Source organism: Phoenix dactylifera, chromosome 15 (assembly GCF_051530095.1).
Source record: "Phoenix dactylifera cultivar Ajwa chromosome 15, Ajwa_hap1_PhDact_Kaust_v1.1, whole genome shotgun sequence".
In the NCBI taxonomy this organism is placed as follows: Eukaryota; Viridiplantae; Streptophyta; class Magnoliopsida; order Arecales; family Arecaceae; genus Phoenix; species Phoenix dactylifera.
The window spans coordinates 8322502-8331218 of NC_143204.1; the positions used below are offsets into that span (position 1 = coordinate 8322502).

General features: G+C 37.8%; 1 non-coding gene across 1 annotated transcript; it reads right to left on the reverse strand.

Annotated features, from left to right (window-relative positions):
- On the reverse strand, positions 1 to 106 carry LOC148703748 (small nucleolar RNA R71). The gene has a single exon (XR_015982324.2). It is a non-coding gene; the product is annotated as a small nucleolar RNA R71 (small nucleolar RNA).
- Positions 107 to 8717: the final 8611 nt, after the last annotated feature.

Sequence of the window (8717 nt, forward strand, 5' to 3'; positions counted from 1 at the left end):
AGTTTAGACGTGCCATTACAAGCTTCTTCCAAACCGAGGGAGAAGAATTTCATGAAACTTGGAAGAGATTTCGGGACCTAATTCGTAAATGCCCTCATCATCAAATACCTAAGTGGCAGCTAGTGCAATATTTCTATGACGGATTGACTGAACGAAACTGTCAGATGATTGATGCCGCATGCGGGGGGACTTTCATGCTTCAAAATGAGCATGAAGCATGGCAATTATTTGAAAATCTTAATGAAAACTCCCTCCACCATGCTTCTTGTTCTCGTCAAGCACCCCCGAATTCTCAAAGAAAAGGGACCATTTGTGAAATAAGTCATTCTATGGACCTGTCTAGCAAGGTAAATGCATTATCCCATAAGATTGACCAACTGATGATAGGTGGGCATTACATGAACTCTTCCCAAGCACAAGTGTGTACTATCTGTTCTAGCCCATCCCACCCTATTCATGAGTGCCCTTCAGCGCCCCAATTTCCCGAACTCATGCAAGAACACATCAATGCTGCTCAAACACAGCCTAGACCGGGTACTGACCCATTTTTCAATACATATAACTCGGGATGGCAAAATCATCCAAACTTTTCTTGAAAGCAGCAAGCTTCGAACACAGCCCAACCCTATTCCCAAAATTTTCAAAATCCTCAGAATTTTCAAACCCCACAAAATATGCATCCCTACCGTCCCTCGATTCAATTTTAACACACTCCTCCTCCACCCCAAAGAAACATAGCCTTTGAGGAGAAAGTGTTGAACGCCCTTCAAGGTTTGGAAACCATTACACAATTGGTGCACTCTCACACACAATCCATCGTCAAGCTAGAATCCCAAATGGGGCAACTAGCTAATGCACTGAACAAGCGAGAGGAAGAAAAGCTTCCAAGCCAACCACTAAGTAATCCTAGGGGACAATACATGGCTCAAGAAAATCAATTAAATGCAATTCATCATGAACAAGCCAATGCTTTGACTACCCTAAGGAGTGGATGTATAGTAGACAATAAGATTGGGGAGGACAATAATAAGGAAGGTGAAGAAGAGGATAGAAATATGTCAAATGAAAATCTAAAACCTTCTTCTTCTTCTTTAGCTAGTCCACCTTCTGCCAAAACTCATATCCCAAAGGCCCCATTTCCTGAAGCTCTTAATTCATCCTCTCCCTTTGGCAAAAAAGGAACTTCACTAGAGGGAATGATGGAGATTTTCAAACAAGTGAAAATCAACCTTCCGCTTCTTGATGCTATTAGACAAGTTCTCTTCTATGCCAAATTTCTCAAAGACCTTTGTACACAAAAGCGAAAATCTAGGACACATGTGCCTAAAAAGGTCTTCCTAACTGAGCAAGTGAGTTCTATTCTCCAACACAACACCCCTCCGAAATTCAAAGATCCTGGTGCTCCCACCATCTCCTGTGTCTTAGGAAATAATTTCATTGATCGAGCACTCTTAGATCTAGGGACAAGTGTCAACCTTTTACCTTATTCAGTTTATGAGAAACTTGGGTTAGGTGAGTTAAAACCAACCTCGGTATCCCTTCAATTGGCTGATCGATCTGTAAAAACACTACGTGGGATAATTGAAGATGTTCTTGTCAAGGTAGACAAATTCTATTTTCTAGTAGATTTCATCGTCCTTGATATGGAACATGAGCCTAATCCTAAGAAATAAATCTCTGTGATCCTTGGGCGCCGCTTTTTAGCAACAGCCAATGCGTGCATAAATTTTAGAACGGGGGTAATGAACATATCATTTGGGAACATGAAAGTAAAATTAAATGTGTTCAATACGGCCGACCAACCCGCAAGGAAAGTTGAGTGTTTTATGGTAGACAAAATAGATGACCTCATAGAAGGAGATGCAAAAACTATCTCACTGTGTCTGGCTGAAGACAATAAGCTTAGCGCTTGTTGGGAGGCAACCCAATTCTCTTAGATTTTTTTTAACATTGAGGACAATGTTAGGTTTAGGTTTGGGGGTATTCATCTTGATTTTCATCCAAAACAAAAAAAAACAAAAACAAAAACAAAATTAGAAAAAATGTGTTCATTTTCATTTTTTATAAAATAATAATAATAATAATAAAATTTAAAAAAAAGTTTTTGTTTTTAAAAACCTAATTTCTATACATTTATGCAAGAATGATAAACACACAAGGTATATAAAATCTAAAAAGCCCAATAACTAGTCGGAAATAATACAAATTTAAGTTCTTTTCATTAAGTCTCTCTTAGAGAGTTGTAAGCTAATTAATACTTCGGAATTTCACTACACACTGGCCGACACTTCTAAGGTCTAGGCTCAACATTATGTTGATAGTATAGTTGCAACCTTGGACCCTGATGAATCATACTTATCTAATCAAAAAAAAAATCATCAATAATAATGGATTTAGTCAGGAACATCGAAAAGGGTTACCTATTGTCAAAGGTCAAGTGGGCTTGTGATGAGAACTCCGAGCATAAGTCCGTAGGGGAGTCTTGATGCCTGATACCTTGTGCCAACTGGTGTGAGAGTTGTCGACTGATTGCTCGTTATACGGAAAAATCACCACAAGAGTAAAAGTGCACAATTTATATGTCTTTAAAAAAAAAAAAACTCTGTATTGACCTTGAAAAAGATAATAGTGTGAAAGCCGTCGTTGTAAAAATTCGAGTAAACTGGAATATTACAGATAAAACCCGTGAGGTACTAAAGTAAACATCCACAACTCTCGAAATTCTGCAGATAAGATGATTTTGAATCAGTGAGCAGGTTCTTTCGACCAATCCTTGGAAACTACTGGTATTAGCAATATTTTGGAGATCCAAACCCTTAGCTTGTGAACAGTCCAGATTTCACCGAGCACTCCAGTATAAATGAGTCTTACAACTTCCTAAACGGAAACTTAATGACTTTAATTTAGATTGCATACTAACCTAGAATTTGGGCTGACTTAGTAAATAAAACCATGTGTGTTTTATCATTTATGTATCTTAAATTAGATTTTAATAAAAAAAGAGTTTTTGAAATTCTTTACTAGTATGCATTTGGAATTCAATTTTCACTTCATAGATCAATTGATCTAAAAAAAAATAAAAAATAAAAAAAAATAAAAAAAACAATAATAATAAATGATTTATTGAAGTTTGTGGGTATCTTCACTGAAAACTCTCACGAGACTATAACTCGTCCACTAGGGTAACCTAGGGATTTAAAGTCTTGTTGCATATGGTAAATGCAATCGCGATGCCTCTGAAAGTGAGTTAGAGTTTTTCTTTTCTAATTTTATTTTGCTCGAGGACTAGCAAAACATAGGTTTGGGGGTGTGATAAGTGCTTAATAATTCATAATTTAGCTATCTTTCCATAGCACTTATCAATGTTCTTAAACTAATAAATACATATGTTACCATGAAATTGAATAAACATTGAAATAAATTTAAAATATGGTAATAAGTAAATAATTCTTTTCTTAAAACAGATTCTGAACTCGTCTCTCTCATGGTTGCGATCTTTCATGAAAACAGGGGATTGGGTTGACTCGGTTTAGTAACCTGATGGAGTTGTAATCAAGCTAAGGCTATAATTAAATAGGTTTTGGTCCTGATTAGATAATTATTTTTGTATGGGAAAAAGGTTTGATTAACTTTTTTTATTAAGTCCCGGTCTTGTTTTTGGTCTTGTCGAGTCCGGTCTGAAGCAGTTTAGCAATAATTAAATTTGGAAGACATTGAGCTCGAGAACAAGTTCAAGCAACTCAACGATCATGACCCACCGCAAATCCAAAGCCAATTTCCAACCAATTCGTTACCTGCCTTCATATAAAATTTATAATAATAATAATAACTAAATATTCACGATTCACTGTTCATATGAACAGTGTCCAGTTAAAACACTGTTCATATGAACAGTGTTAAAAAAAAATGCCGAAAACACTATTCATATGAACAATGTTCGTGAAATCACTGTTCACGTGAACAGTGTTAGAGAAAAAAATAAATAATACATAATAAATAAATAATAAAAAATAAAAAAAATGGGAATTCACTGTTTATCTTCTTCCTTCCGCAGTCGGCCACCTTCTCCGCCATCACCGACCAGATCCCGCGGCGCATCCCGCGATGCAATCCTTCCCACCCGCGCGATCAAAGGAGCTCGTCCTAGCGTCGTCGTCGTCCCCAAGTCCTCCGCCATCGAGCGCGTGCGGCATCTTCCCCTCCGTGATCGACGACCCTGCCGCCCAAAAATCCCTCCAAATCAGCCCGGTCCTCTGCCCTCGCTTCAAAATAAGGCGTCTTCCGCATCCGAGCAGCTGCAGCACCGTCTTCATCCCCGGATGTTCCGCCAGCGACCAGCACCTGCAAATCAAGCCTGAGATCCCGCGGCCCCTCTTCCTCCTCTCCCGCGATCTGCCTCCCGGCACTACGCCCCGGAATCAGCCGCCGTGATCCCTCCTTCCTCCTCTCAGTGTGCGCCGGACGGCTATAAAAGGGGGGCTGAGGCGTTCGATGGAAGGGAGAGGAGGGGGCTCGGTTCAACAGAAAAACAGGGGAGACCCCCTGTTTCGGTGAAAAGAAGAAGAAAGCTGAGAGGGAGAGAAAAAGAAAAAAAAAAGAGAAGGAAAAGAAATAGAAAAAAAAAAAGAGGATACTTTGGAAAATTATAAGGCAGGTGGCGTGGATCCTCTCAGCGAGCCGATCAAAGTCGCCGAGCATCATGAGCAGCTAAACCTCGGTTTAGGGGTTGACGAAGCCATAGAGGAGTATCCGTTTTGTTCTTATTGATTTGAGTTTGTATCGTAAGATTGTTGCATGATGAAGAATTTATCAATTAATCTTATGATTTATTCAATTTATGTGAATTGTTTATCTTGCAGAAAATACTTTACATAGATTACTCTATTTCATCGAATCCTACACCTGTGGTTTGGAGGAGATATTCATGTGACATCAATTTTATTTTTTAATGATTTAATGATCAGATGCATCATGCTAGGTTAGACAGGCCATGCTTATTGTTAGAATAGATGGTTTGTGCTAGACTTAGATGATTCATGCTGCGAATTAATCATAATTTTTAATGATTGCTTTGGCTTGTAGTCGGAAGCAGTTAAGTCTTAAATACAACTCAATCATTAAAAGCGTCACGGATACAACTCTATCGGTGGAATCTAGCCCTAAACACCTCTCTCCATTGATAATTCATATTACTATATCCACATTAATTCTTAGTTTCTATCATTTACTCTAGCCTATGTCCTTTGAAATCATTATTTAATTAGAAAAAATAACTAATTCTTTTAATCCCTGTGGACCGACACCCGTAATCACTATCCTACAGGATATGTGCTATTGCGTGGTTTATTTTCAAAATTGAAAGAACCGATCAAAGAGGAGGAGAGAAATGTATCACATGAAAATCCAAAAACTTCTTCCTCCTTAGTTAGTCCACCTTCTGTCAAAACTCACATTCCAAAAGTCTCATTTCCTGAAGCTCTTAATTCACCCTCTCCCTTTGGCAGAAAGGGAACTTCACTAGAGGAGATGATGGAGGTTTTTAAACAAGTCAAAATCAACCTCCCGCTTCTTGATACTATTAGACAAGTTTTCTCCTATGCCAAATTTCTCAAAGACCTTTGCACCCACAAGTGAAAATCTAGGACACATGTGCCTAAAAAGGTCTTCCTAACTGAGCAAGTGAGTTCTATTCTCCAACACAACACCCCTCCGAAATTCAAGGATCCTGGTGCTCCCACCATCTCCTGTGTCTTAGGAAATAATTTCATTGATCGAGCACTCTTAGATCTAGGGGCAAGTGTCAATCTTTTACCTTACTCAGTTTATGAGAAACTTGGGTTAGGTGAGTTAAAACCAACCTCGGTATCCCTTCAATTGGCTGATCGATCTATAAAAACACCACGTGGGATAATTGAAGATGTTCTTGTCAAGGTAGACAAATTCTATTTTTCAGTAGATTTTATCGTCCTTGATATGGAACATGAGCCTAATCCTAAGAAACAAATCTTCGTGATCCTTGGGCGCCCCTTTTTAGCTACAGCCAATGCGAGTATAAATTATAGAACTGGGGTGATGAATATATCCTTTGGGAATATGAAGGTCAAGTTAAATATATTTCGTGCCTCTGATCAACCTGCAAAGAAAGTTGAGTGCTTCCTAATAGATAAAATGGACGATCTTTTAGAAAAAGCCCTTCCTTATATTTTGGCAGACGATCCTTTGAAAACATGCTTGGCCCATTTTGACTTTGATATAGAAAAGGCCATAGCAGCAGTCAACTCTGTGCCCGACAATCAGTTTTCCACAAATTTTCTTCCTTGGAAAACTCGGCATGAGCCCGGTATGATATAATTAAGGATGCACTGCGTCTGGCTGAAGACGTTAAACTTAGCGCTTGTTGGGAGGCAACCCAATTTCCATAGATTATTTTTGCACATTTTCTTGTCGTATTTTTTTCAGGAGTCCTCATATTACTGATGTAACTAAGGTACCATGCTTCTATCCTCCATATGCATCATATTTTCGTCTAAAATAAAAATAATAAAAAAAATAAAAAATATATATATATAATATAATATTAAAAAAATATTGAGGACAATGTCTGATTTAGGTTGGGGGGTATAGGATTCAAATTTTTGAAGAGAAATTTTTCACATTTTCGTATTTTTAAATAAGTTTATCTCAAAAAAAAATAAAAAATAAAAAATAAACCTAATTTCTATGCTTTGTGCTGAAATAAACACACAAAGTATATAAAATCTAAATAGCCCAATGACTAGTCAGGAATAAGTCAATTTGAGTTGTTTTTATTAAAAGTTCTTTTAATAAGTTGTAAGATAATTTTTTACTTTGAAATTTCACAACACACATGGCCTACACTTCTAAGGGTTAGGTTCAACATTATGTTGTTAAGTCTGGTAGCAACCTTGAGTTCTGATGAATCATACTTATCTAATTCACTTTTATCTCAAAAAAAAAGTGAATTCAGTCAGGTACATCGAAAAGGGCTACCTATCGTCAAAGGTCAGCAGGCTTGTGATGATGAACCCGAGCATAGGTCCGTAAGGGAGTCTTGATGCCCAACACCTTATGCCATCTGGTGTGGAAGTGTTAACTGAATACTCGCTACACAGAGGAATCATTACAAGAGTAAAAGTACATAATTTATTTATAAATACAAAATAAATAAATAAAAAAAAAAGTAAAAAAAAAGAGAGAAAATAATATTGACCTTGAAAAAGATGATAGTGTGAAAGCCGTCGTTGTAAAAATTCGAGTAAACTGGAATATTACAGATAAAGCCCATGAGGTATTAAAGTAAACATCTACAACTCTCAAAATCCTGCAAGATAGGATGATTTTGAATCAGTGAATAGGTCTTATCTGACCAATTCTTGGAAACTACTAGCTTTAGCAGTATTTTGGAGGATCTAAAGCCTTAGCTTGTGTACGGTCCAGATATCACCGAGCACTCGAGTATAAATGAGCCTTACAACTCCCTAACGGAAACTTAATGACCTCAACTTGAATTGCATTTTGACCTAGCCTTTGGGCTGACTTAGTAATTAAAACTTTGTGTGCTTTTGAAATTATTGGCACTTATGCATTTGAAATTAGATTTTTATAAAACAATAAAATAAATTCTTTGGGTAGAGACAACAGTTTGTGGGTATCTGAGCCGGAAACCCTCACGAGACAAAACTCGTCCACTAGGGCCACCTAGGGGTTTAAAGCCTTATTGCATATGGTAAATGCAATCGCGATTCCTGCGAAAGTGAGTTAGTTTTATTTTGCTCGAGGACTAGCAAAATGTAAGTTTGGGGGTGTGATAAGTGCTAAATAATGTACAAATTAATATCTTATTCATAGCACTTATCATTATTTTAATGCACATATTTTGTAAAGTTAACCATAAAAGATGTGTTACCCTCATCATTGCATTTTAATAAATTAATTCGAGTTTGATTTAATTATTTATTAATTGAGCCTAATGTATGTAGGTTGAGTCAAGCTCAACAAGATAAAGCCTAAACTAACACTGCATCATTTCACAATTTTACATCCTCCAGAGTCGACTCCAAGAACTCTTCTTCAGAACTCAGTGCTTCCCATTAATTCCTGATTCTTCACAAGTTCACATAAATTTCTTTCCACTCGTTCCAACTCTTTTTCCACATGATCCAATTCTCCTATTTTAATCTCAAAAACAATAAAATCCCTTCAATTATTTGCCTCTCAGATCTCAAAGCATACCATCATATTTGCACGAATCCCAAAGCTCCATCCACTCCACACATCTCGTCAACTAAAATCCCACGCTCCAACCAAGTTCTAAGCCAAACCACGTTAAAATCTTCAAACAAGCCAACAGCCGTATCCATCGTTCTCAAGAGACTCCCCTGCTTTTCTTCCCGCAAATCCCTCCTTAGCTTCATCTTCCCGAATCTCTTGTGCTTCCCATGTCCACATTTTCCACGCCTCCCCATCACTTCCTCTCAACTAAATCTAATGTCTCCCTTGTTCAGCGTCTAGCCCATCATATCCTCTCTCGAATCCGAACCAGCCGCATCCTTATCCATCATCCAAGATTTCTTTCCAACATCCATGCAATCTCCCAGCATCTCAGGATTCCTCCCAGCTGCAACCAATTCATTCCCAACCGTGTCATTCTTCCTCGGATTTCTTCCCAGCAGCTTCGTCCTCTCTGCGTCCCAGCA